This window comes from Carcharodon carcharias, chromosome 13 (genome assembly GCF_017639515.1).
Source record: "Carcharodon carcharias isolate sCarCar2 chromosome 13, sCarCar2.pri, whole genome shotgun sequence".
NCBI classification, from domain to species: domain Eukaryota; kingdom Metazoa; phylum Chordata; class Chondrichthyes; order Lamniformes; family Lamnidae; genus Carcharodon; species Carcharodon carcharias.
The window spans coordinates 118894632-118906822 of record NC_054479.1 but is presented as its reverse complement, the minus strand read 5'-3'; the positions used below and the strand labels follow the sequence as shown (position 1 = coordinate 118906822).

Sequence of the window (12191 nt, the reverse complement as noted above, 5' to 3'; positions counted from 1 at the left end):
CTGACACATACCCTGGGATACCCCCCTTTCCCAAGCAAGCAGTGGCCCTGCAGCTATTGAAAAGCCACCCCTGCTTTACGCTGGTCTGCTAGGTAGAGAGCTGCCCATGAGCCCCCCTAAAAGCAATGTGGTGCTGCCTGCGAAGCCTGGCACTGATGACCACGAGTGCTGCCCGAAGCAAGGTAGGCAAATGAACCCCAATCCTGAGCAAAGTGCAGGTCGCCAGGTGCACATCACTTATGAACCGATGTGAAACACATGAGCATGATGTGAGCTCATGATCCAGCGTGGGGAGATGATCCTGGCAAGCAGAGCTTATAATGAGATGCTAAAATATTGAAATTAGGTTCCAGATGTGCGGCAGTGGAAAAAGCAGCCCGCCATTGACTTGCAGAGCAGACGATAGCAAACTGGTTTTACGACAATGTGAAACCGATATTTGTGATCTCCCGGTATTTTCCACTCCCGCCCTTTATGACGCCCACCACAAACAGAAGCCGAAAATCTCAGTCAAAGCGTTTCACATCCAATGAAGTAGTTTTGAAGTGTTGGTTAAGGCTAGAAATTAGACAGTTGTTTCCAAGTGGCATGTGATAGCTGATGCAAAAGATTTTGCAGTCTCACCCTGTTAAAGTGGAATCAAGGGTTTTAGAGTTCTGCATGGCAACACAATGCAGTAGGAACCCTAATTAATGTCTCCTTTAACCAGAGTGCAAAGTGAAGGATTTGTTCTGCATTCCAATTGTGAATACAATTCAGAAGTACTTCATTGGTTGTGAAACGCTTTGTATTGTCCAGAGGCCATGAAAGCCCTTATATAAATGGAAGTGTTTCAATGTATTTTTTGTTGTATGGCTCTTAATTTTAGAGGATGAAAAGTGTTCAAATGCCCAGGGTGCTCAAAGAATGAAAGGAAGAGTGGTTGGTGTATTACCTCGCCTGTGCAGCTCAATTTACTGAACTTTTTGCAACATCAGTCAGCTTTTCTATGGATGAAAGTTACCATTCAGTGCAGTATTTAGATATAGCATCATGGATCAGAGTGACACTTTGAACTGTCTTATTATATCTGACATTTTCTTTTGCCCTTTCTGCCACAATGTGATTCTGTTCTTCATATCTTATGTCAGTACCACAATTCCTGTTTGTGTGTGTGAATCACTATTGTTTTGGTGGTCAAGTTCAACATAGCAAAAAACCTGTATTACTTTGCCAGATTTAGTTTGGAAATTATAATGTAATGGCATAATCTCAGACTATGAAATTCTTGTAGTGATGAGAATTTAAATTACTTTGCTTTCCTTGAAATAAAATAGTTTGCCAAATTATAAAATATTAACACTAGTTTGAAATGGAACAATTCTAATTCATTCTGTAAAAAAATCATCTAGAATTTCTCCAGGATTCTTATCAATCTTGTGCCAAAGGTCTACTGAGAGATTAGGAACCCCATGTAAATTCTACCCAGCTTTGTAAAATCACTGTTGGAGAAACATGCTCATTTGTGAGTAATAATTCTATATGTTACGTTAATATCCAACCAGGGGACCAATCCTAACCTTACCTGACCAATGGGAATGGAGCAGATAGGTGGTTGGAATAGCAGTAGAGTCCTGTGAGAGTCAGGCAGGGGTATTGTGAATGCATGTAAATCAGGATCCTATCATATAATTAGTACTCGTTTTACATTAAATTATAGTAGTTTTGCTTCATACCCACCAATCTGCACAACCTAGAGAAATTGGTCTCTCTGACATATTATTTATTGGAGCACTTACCTGCAGATACTTGGTACACAGGATATATGTTCTATTGTGCAACCAACAACCAGCACCAGCAGCAGCTGCACGTACTAGAAGACAACAGGTGAGGGAAACTGCTCACAGTGTCATAATGGCATACAAGCTAAGATTGATTCCTGGACTTATAGAAAGAACAGGGCATCAGGAGGCTGAGCTTCTCTAGGTATGTAGTTGCAGACCTCTGTATCTTCTGGAACATAAGAAGAAGGAGCAGTAGACTATTTGGCTCCTCAAGCTTGCTCTGCCATTTAATAAAATCATGGCTGATCGAATTGTGGCCTTAACTCCACTTCCCTGCCAGCCCTCCATAACCTTTGACATCCTTGTCGATCAAAATTCTTCCTAACTCATCCTTGAATATATTCGATGACCCAGCCTCCACTGCTGTCTAAGGACCTGCTGTGTGCATTGGCAGGAGATCATAATTTACTTTTTGCGCCTGGCTGTTTTCTGTCTGTTACATAGAGATCAGCCACATCTCTCAGTCTGTAAGACAAACATGTATTAAGCTGGTCACAAATGCACTGCTTAGCAGGTCTAACTAAAACATCACCTTGCCCATTGATCTCAACAATCAACAGGAGACAGTTCAGTGATTAGCAGCAGTGGCTGACTTTCCTCAGGTCCTTAGCATCACTGCTGCACTTGCACTGCCATTAGGGCACCAGAACACAAAACAACTTGTATTTATATAGCATTTTAATGTAGTAAAACATCCCTAGGTGCTTCACAAGAACGTTCAAAAGAATTTGACACCACCACAGCAGGCAGTATAAGGGCAGATGACCAAAAGCTTGGTCAAATAGGTAAGTTTTAAGGAGTGTCTTAAAAGAAAAATATAATTTGGAAGGCAGGGCATTGAGTAGGTCACACTGGTCACATCTCTTGCTCCAATGTTCTGAGATGGCTATCCTTCTGCTGCTTCTTTGCGTTCACCTTGTTTTCCTTGTCTAATGAGAACTGCTGCTGCTGTTCCTCCTCCAAATATAGGCCCCTGATGCAGGTGAGATGAGGTGAGAGTGACTGCCCTTGACATCAAGGCAGCATTTGAATGAGTGTGGTATCAAGGAGCCCTAATAAAACTGGAGACGATGAGAATCAGGGGGAAAGCTCTCTGCTGGTTGGAGTCATACCTAGTACAAAGGAAGATGGTTGTGGTTGTTGGAGGTCAATCATCTCAGTTCCAGGACATCACTGCAGGAGTTCCTCAGGGTAGTGTCCTAGGCCCAACCATTTTCAGCTGCTTCATCAATGATCTTCCTTCCATCATAAGGTCAGAAGTGGGGATGTTCACTGATGATCGCACAATGTTCAGCACCATTTTTGACTCCTCAGATACTGAAGCAGCTCATGTCCAAATGCAGCAAGACCTGGACAATATCCAGGCTTGGGCTGACAAGTGGCAAGTAAAATTCATGCCATGCAAGTGCCAGAGAACAACTATCTCCAACAAGAGAGAATTTAACCATCACCCCTTAACATTCAATGGCATTACCATCACTGAATCCCCCACTATCAACATCCTGGGGCTTACCATTAACCAGAACCTGAACAGGACTAGACGTATAAATACTATAGCGAAAAGAGAAGGTCAGAGGCTAGGAATCCTGCGGCGACTAACTTGTCTTCTGACTCCCCAAAGCCTGTCCACCATCTACAAGGCACAAATCAGGAGTGTGATCTCCACTTTCCTGGATGAATGCAGCTCCAACAACAATTGAGAAGCTTGACACCATCTAGGACAAAGCAACCCGCTTGATTGGCACCCCTTTCACAAACATTCGCTCCCCCCACCACTGACGAACAGTGGCAACACTGTACCATCTACAAGATGCACTGCAGAAACTCACCAAGGCTCCGTAGGCAACATCTTGCAAACCCAAGACTGCTACCGTCTAGACAGACAAAGGCAGCAGATACATGGGAACACCACCATCTGAAAGTTCCCCTCCAAGACACTTACCATCCTGACTTGCAAATATATCGCAGTTCCCTCACTGTCACTGGGTCAAAATCCTGGTACTCCCTTCCTAACAGCACTCTAGGTGTATCTACACCACAGGGACTGCAGCAGTTCAAGAAGGTAGCTCACCACCACCTTCTGAAGGGCAATTAGGGATGGGCAATAAATGCTGGCCCAGTTAGCAATGCCCACATCCCGTAAATGAATTTAAAAATATTGTAAGAGCTGCCCCCAGAGCTATCACGACCCCTGAATGTCCTACTTGAGCAGCTCTGTGTTGTGTTTAGTAATTATCCAGATGGCCTCTTGACTTTGGTTATAACTGTGCTACATTCAGGGCGGGGTTCCAGAGGAGTTTCATTAACTACAGGGAACATCCCTTATTCGCTAGCCATCATTCATAGGGAATCGTGCTCTGTCACAGGATAAATACACCATGACAGCTGCTTGTCCACCCTGTACAAACTTACATGATTCTGTTTCTGTGATCAGGCACTACCTGGAAACTTGTATTAAAGGAAGTGAAAATGCATTATGCAACCGGTTAGTTATATTGAAAGCTTCTTTTGTAGCGTCATGTTTTCTAAATGTAAATGCAACAAAAAAAAATCAATTATAAAAAACAAGCAAGAAATTGTGCCTTGCTGCAGAGTGGGCATGAATGTTGTAACTCTGAAAGAGTTTGTTTGTCTCAGAGTTTCTGACAGCATGCAGCCTTAGTCATGGTGTCACAGATTCAGAGAAGGTTAGCATACTTTTTTGTTGCTCTTTATAGAAAAAAATTGTGAATCTTATCTTGGCAGGCTTGTTCAGGCTATTAAACAGTTTCCTTGCCTGCTCTCTGACTTTTGGATACAGCAGTAAATCACAGGGTCAACTCCTCCCAAATTGAGTACACATCTCTGGTGCAGTACCTCTGGCCACCCAAACAGGATAACCCTCCTTTTTTATTTGTGTAGGACAAAAAATTTACCCTAATGCTGCCAATTTCACAATTGGTCGCATGTTTATCTACTGATGTATTTGGAAAGCCTCATAAAATACAGATGGAATCCAGACTGCCACTTGAGATGAGGCAACCAGCTTTTCCTAAAATATGGTCAGAATTTTTTGATATATTTCTCTGTCACATCTGTTTTTGTTGCTAAAGATAAAACATATGGGGTGGAATTTTCCCAGATTTGCACTAAATGCGGTAGCGGGCGGGTAAAACAAGGTATACCCGCCGGCCGTGATGGTGGGTTTGCACACGTATCGTCCCCACCTGCCTCATTATTTATGCAATCCCAGAAAACACACTCTTTTCATGGTGGATGGGCTCTCATTCGCCCGCCAGCCATCACCCAACACACTGGATGCCATGTTTTAAGTCCAGCTGCAAGCACAGTGCTCATTGCTTCCAGCTCACCACTGCTGCACAGAAGACATGGCCAGCAAAGGAAAAAAGAGTGCAGCCCCCCGCTTCAACGATGGGTCCCTCGAGTGAGGGATGCCATGGAGGCCCACTAGGATCACTTGTACCCCCACTCTGGCTGCATGATGGGCAGCAATGTGACCAATCCAGCTTGGGAAGCGGTGGCCCACGCCAACACCCTTCAGAAGAGGACAGCCACCCAATGCCACAAGAGGATGAATGATCTCCTCCGTTCTGCCAGGGTAAGTCACTCTTCTCATCACTCTCAATTCACAAACCCATCAGACATCCACAGAGCCCTCATTCACTGCCAGTTCAAGAGACATCATCATTCACTCTCTCACACACACCGTCATTATCCTCATTCCATCCATGGGACCACTCGTCACTCACACAGGCCAGGCATACTTAGCATCTGGCCTGGCAGGCATCTTGCTTACTCTTTCTCCATCTCTACCCATGTAGAACAAGCTGGCACACAACGAGAGAGAGAGTTCACAGACTGTGGCGTAATTCCCAAAATCAAGGTCCTCACAGGCTTTAAAAAAAGAGCCATCCAGCTGGCCAGCCACAATCTGGACCAGTCCTGGGCTGACAGTGAGGTCAGTGCTGTTCTACCAAGTTAGGATCCAGCAATGCAAAATCCATGCTGTGAGTGATGTGTCCTGTTTCACAGGCCACTGCCATGCAGTAATTATCAACCTTTGCTTACGCAAGCACATCTGCCAAACAGCCGACAGAGTCCATGACCCAGGACCTCCATTCAAGCCCGGAAGATAACTCTGGAGGCACCCTCCCTGAAGTCCCGTCACGGCGCTCACCCACACCCTCCACCAGTTCAGAGACACACACCTCAGTGGGACCTAGCTTTAGAGTTGCCTCAGGATCACAATCTGGTGAGCTCATCACACTTTCTGATCCATAGCAGGTTTTTCCCAGGTATCTGGCACTCAGGGGACTGCTGGAGGCCAAAATGTTGCTGAGTCCATGTCAGATGACAAGCCTCTGGACTCGGTCATGTCACAGTTGTTGGAGCTGCAAAGGCAAGCTCAGGAACATCAGGAGGGGATGTCCGCAGCAGTCCTCAGATTGCAAGGAACGATGGAGGAGTATGTCCGCCTTCAGGCTGAGGTGATAGCGCCGGCATGCCAATGCACCACGGTCAACACTGGTATGGTGGTAGCCTCCATGGAGACCTTGGTCCAGGACTTCACTCCTGCACTGCTGCGTGGGCTCAACTCCATTGCTGATGTCATAGTTAGCTTCCAATAGTGTGTACGTGAAAGGGGTGCTGGGCAGCTCGATCCCACTCCAGCTACCCCTGCTCCTCAAAGAGTCAGCCAGGGACCCCTGGGCACCCATAGGGAGGAGGATCAGCAGGTGCACTCCAGGCCCATCCATCCAAGTGACTCCGAGAGTGTCCAGCCAATCCAACTCCCCGCTTCCTGTGACCTCAGCAGTTCCAGCTCCACAGGCCAAGGAGGGTGCCACTGCCCCACAGCATGACCCTGAAAGCAGGCTGTGGCCCTCCAAGTCTCAGCCTTCCAGAGGATGCCTGCCAAAGCCATAGACAGAGTGTCACAGTCAGCAGGCTACCTCCACCTCTGCTGTGGATATCCGGGGAGCAACAAGACATAGCTGCAGGGTTAGGAAAGTTAAGGAGAATTAGTTGCACAGCCTGGGCACGGGTGTTAATCACTTGTACATACTGTTCACTATTATCAATAAGCTCCCAAGAATGTCTCCCTACCTATGGCTCCTTGTTCTGATGAGCAGTGTTCTTGTCACTCAGATGTGAAACCTTTCTGCACAAAGTAAAAGCAGGTGTCTCAGTCCAGGGCCTCACCTCTGTGCTCTGTGCAGCCTTCAGACCAAAGTGATGATCCAGCCTCACATTCTCTGGAGACATTACTGATGCCTGCACCTCAGCGGTGCATGGCATTGCTACCAGAATGTAGTGGGCAGGCGCTACAGAGTTCTCTCATTCTCTCGATGTCCTCTCAGCATCTTTAAGGAGGGGCTGTCCCCCATCTCTTCAGCATCTATGACCACTGATACTGTGCACCAGCTCCTGAAGGGCTCAGGTGCTGAAGGCGGACAAAGCATCAGAACTTCTAAAGTTTCATGACGACGTCTCTATGATCTGACCTTGATCACAGAGTGTAAGCAAGCTGCCCTTGGCCAGACAGGAGTCAGACATTCTCAGAGGCTATGTGAAGATTTATGGAGTGTCCTCACTGCATGTCGTCATCATCATCCTCCTGCAAATGAGTGACTATTAGGGCCTCCACTGCATCTCCACGACAGGAGCATTCTCACAGAAGGTATTCGCGCTGCCATAAGCTAGACTGAAGTCAAACTTTCACAAACGCAATGTGAGAATCTATGGGGTCACCTCACTGTACGTCGTCATCATCCTCTACAAATTTAGCAGCTATGAGGGCCTCGCGCATGTGCCTGCCTCGTCTATCCAGTGCGAGGGCCTCATCCCCATCATCATAGCCTCTGAGGACCTCCTGAGCCTCATCCCCATTGGTGTTCTCCTCATCGGAGGAGATATGTAGCTCCTCCATCTCCTGCTCAGCCAGCACATCTGCCTGTTGCAGCGCCAGGTGTAAAGGGCGCAGCAGACGACGATGATGCATAACACCCTCTGCAAACTGTATTGCAGGCTCCACTAGACCGATCCTGGCCCCGGAACCTCATCTTCAGCATGCTGATGGTCCAAGTTGTGAGCTGCAGCATGAGCCTCATTATACTGTTGCTCTGCTGCAGTCTGAGGCAGCCACACGAGTGTCATCAGCCACGGCCTCTGTGGGTAGCCCTTGTCTCCAAAGAGCCATCCTTGCAGCTTCTGTGGAGCCTGGAAGACTCCAGGGATCTATGACCAACTGAAGATGTAGGCATCGTGCAGACTCCCTGGAAACCACGCACATACCTGCAGGATGCGTTTCTGGTGATCACATACCTGATGCACAGTGAGTGGAAACCTTTGCAGTTGATGAAGTCCAGCATGTGTAGTGACAGAGACCTGAGCGCCACATGGGTGTAGTTAATCACAGCCTGCACCTGTGGGAATCCAATGGCCCTTGTATCCTGTATGTCACGGTCCCGGGCGACATGCACAAAGTTGTGTGACCTCGGGAAGGTGGCATCAGTGACCTTATGGATGCATTTGTGGGTGGCTTGTGATATCCCACAGAGGTCACCTATGGAGCAGTGAAAGGAGCCACTGGCATAAAAATTGAGCCCTGCGGTCACTTTCACAGCCACTGGGAGCGGATGCCCTCCATGTCCCCTTGACGCCAAGTCCTGCAGTAAGTGGCAGATATGAGCGACCAGGTCTCTAGACATGCGCAGTCATCAGCGACACTGGTTCTCAGTCATCTGCAGGAATGACAGGCGGCGTGCATAGACCCTGGGTGTCGCTAAACGCCGACCAGCCACGGCTTGCTTTCACTCCTGGGTAGCGTGTGTGGAAGCCCCAGCAGCCCCTTCTTTCTGAGGTTGCTGCTCCTGCCTTTGTGTAGCTAGGAGCCTCAGACGCTCTTCTCCTCCATCTTCTCTGCTCTCTGTAGGCTGCTCCTGATGTGGTCCTCCTGAGACATGAAAGAGAAAGAGACGTGGTTAGCACGAATGTACTTAGCACCTTTCCTGACCCTGTGTGACGGCCCCTTTACGCTTCCCGGAGAGTGCTGGCCACCCCTCAGATGGCCACAGATGAGCGCACTGCATGGCTGCCCTGTCAACCTGCAACATGAGAGAGATTGCACTTAACCGAAATGCTGAGATGGCAAAGGGCTGTGAGCGCCTCCAACAATGACTGCTACATGGCTAGCATTGGCGAGGAGATTGTACAATGTGTGCAGTCCAACTGCTCCACGGTACCTCAAAGTGGTCGTGGACTCGCAGTCTATACCAGTGGGGGGCGGGGGTGGGGGGGTGGGGGGTGCGGGTGGGGGTTAAGGACTGGAGCGCATGGTGGCACTTTGGTGCCCTCATGTTGCTTGCATGGGCGGGCAGTCTAAGAGCCCGACCCCAATCATGTCACTGTGAACTGTCTCCCCCCTTGCCCTCCCCCAGGCGACACCAGTCGCCTCCACAGCTGGGCAGCAGTTGCCCCCGACACTCACCCCCTGACAACAGTCGCCTCCAAGTCTGGGCAGCAATTGCCCCCGGACACCCTACTGCCAACAGTCACCTCCGTGGCAGGGCGGCACTTCACCCTGGTCCCTCGGCGTCCCTGAAGCCTGCAAAGCAACAGGCGACCCTGGTGAGCTCTGCAGAAAGATGTTGTTCGCTTACCTGCAGTTCCCCCAAAGTGAAGGCCACCAAATACACGTCGCCTGTGTGCTGTTGTGAAACACATCGACGTGCTTTCCTGCCGACGTGGACCGACAATCCGGTGGGGGTCCGAGAGTCTGGCAGAATGGCCTTTGAATGATATGCTGAAATATTACAACGAGCTGCCCGACAACCGTTGGTGGGAAACGCGGCCCACCATCTGCGGGCTGAGCAGACGATCATGACCTGCCTTCTCGCAACATGAAACCAATCGCGCATGTCATCTATCACGCCCGCTGCCAGCAGGCATGGAAAATTCCGCCCATTGCCACTGAAATTCTGACAGATTAATAGGGCAATTGGAATTAAGGTGGGTCTGCCATCCATCATGACAGCTCAGTCTTGAACCCATCTTAAATTACGGGTCAAGTAATTAGAATATGGAGAAGTGTGTAAATTGTGTAAATTCTGCTTGCAACGCCTAAGATACTTGAGGGCAATGGTAGAAAATAATGAAGGAGTTGGATCTCGGCCCCAAAATGTCCAGGGTGTGTTTGGGTGGAATGGGATTGGGTAAAATAGAGATGGGAAAGGCAGAGCCTGGCAAGTCAACAAAACATAAAACCTACAACTGCCTATGGGGGAAGTGGCAGCACTGGAGAAAGCAGCCATCTTGACAGAGAAGAATGACAGCCTTTTTGCAGAACCAAGCAACAAATCTCAGGGAGTCTGACTTGGAAACCTTTGCTGAAATATGGAGCTGAGAGCTGGGCTGTTTAGAACCAGGAACAGGAAACCTGTCAAAAATATGACATGCACTCGGTGGAGGGAAGTGGCCGTAGCAGGGTTTACTACTTTCTTGACTCCCAGGAGTACTTTACAGTGTTACAAGTTCAATGTTCTCACCAGCAGGGGCAAGATAAGTTACCACTTCCCCAAATTTTCCTAATGGTCTCTTCATGTGTGTGTCATTACCCACAGAATACTTTGGAATTGAACTCTGAACCTTTGACCCTTTCTTCCACTCCATATCACTTGATACCTTCAAATTCTACCTTCTCATGTGATATTCATGCTTGAGTAAGCCTCTCTAACTGGCCATTCACCATTGTTGATTTCCTGATTTTTGCCCCTCAAATATTCTGATATGTCAAACGTCATAACAACATATTCTGCTCAGCCTTCAAAGCAGTACCTATGTCTACACTCTTTCACAGAAAATGTAGATATAAACTTGAGGACAGATTTTAGTCCTACTCCACCTACCCACCTACTCACCCACAGCCCTCCCACCCCACCCCATGATTAAATCTCTGATCTAGATGAAGCAGGAACCATGGCGATCCTGGGCAGCCATGTGGTTGAACCTATTAGAGAAAGAAATGTAAAACACCATTGGTAGCTGCAGTTTGTGTGTATAATGGTTTCGGTGCACCCAGTAGCAAAACACATGGTTGGGCACTTCAAAAGCTACGAAAGAACCGTCACAGTAGCTGAATAACAAGATGATATCTCTACATTTTGATTTCTTCTAAAGAGCCCAAAGCTAGTAGCTTTTGAGCAACAGAAGGAGGAAGAAGGTAGTCTTCCGCCTCTAACCATCCAGCTGTATTGTTCACCCATATCACTCGCCAGCTCAGAAAAATCCACATAGAGGAGATAAAAATAGTTCTAATGAGGGCTTTTCACTGGTTGAGACAGTGCACACGAGAGTAGGTGAAGTGAAAGGACGATTTGACATTGAGGATATAAGGCTTTGTGTCAGTCAGTCATTGACCCCAGAGCCTTATGATTCAGAACTCTGGCTTCTGTTGTAAACAAAGTTTCCTGGATGATCATTGCCCTCAATGGAGATGCTGAGGACCCATCTTGGAGGACCTGAGACAGATGCCAGGATTCACGGTGGAGTCCTATGTCATTCTTAGTTCCAAGATGGATATGATACTACCTAGAGCTAACCTGGAGCAAGTGGTGCCACCAGGAACATCTTCATCTGTCTCCCTGACAGAGAAGCCTCCAGACAAAACAGTGCATCCAATTTGGATGCTTTTATCATTAGCCGTTATACTAAGACACCCTTTGGAGAGAACAATGGCAACCTTCTTCTGGGAGATTTAGGGCACCATCCCCCCACAGTCTGTAGGTTCTTACTACTACTGGGCCTTCCCTCCCCCTGATCAGTGGACACTTAAATCCAAGACCAGCACAGGTGGCATGGCTATAGTCCATCTGCATTATATCATCCTCTCTCCTGTTCACAGTTCATATCAGTTTTCCAGAAAATCTCCTCAGATGCCTGCTTATGTTTTTGGCAAGCTCTTTTACTATTCCCTCAACCAACACCCTGAGGGACTGATTAACTGATCTTTCATCTCATTGTTTGTGCATAAATTGGATACCACATTTGCGCCTATGTTCTCAGGACATAAAATGTGAGATTTTCGACTGTATATATGTTGTGGCAAGGAGGCTCAGAAAACTCTGTTCAGTGGATTGGTAAGAAGGGGGCGTAAATTTAGGTTTTTGAAGTTGAGTTAGTCTCGGCACTTAAGAGGGAATTAATGAGCATGTGCTTAAAAATAGAGTATGGGGAAAGAGCAAGAAATAGGATTAAAGGAAATAGCTTTGATGTGGAACTAGCACTGACACAAGCACAACAAGTTAAATGGCCTTCTGTGCTGAAAACACTGATTCTTGATTCAACAGGAATTAGAGAAATAGAAGCAAA

At 47.5% G+C, this 12191-nt stretch overlaps 1 protein-coding gene across 3 annotated transcripts in view; it reads left to right on the top strand.

Moving 5' to 3' along the window:
- Positions 1-12191, top strand: part of ccdc146 (coiled-coil domain containing 146) — a 147019-nt gene that overhangs the window by 122412 nt on the left and 12416 nt on the right. The window lies entirely within an intron of this gene.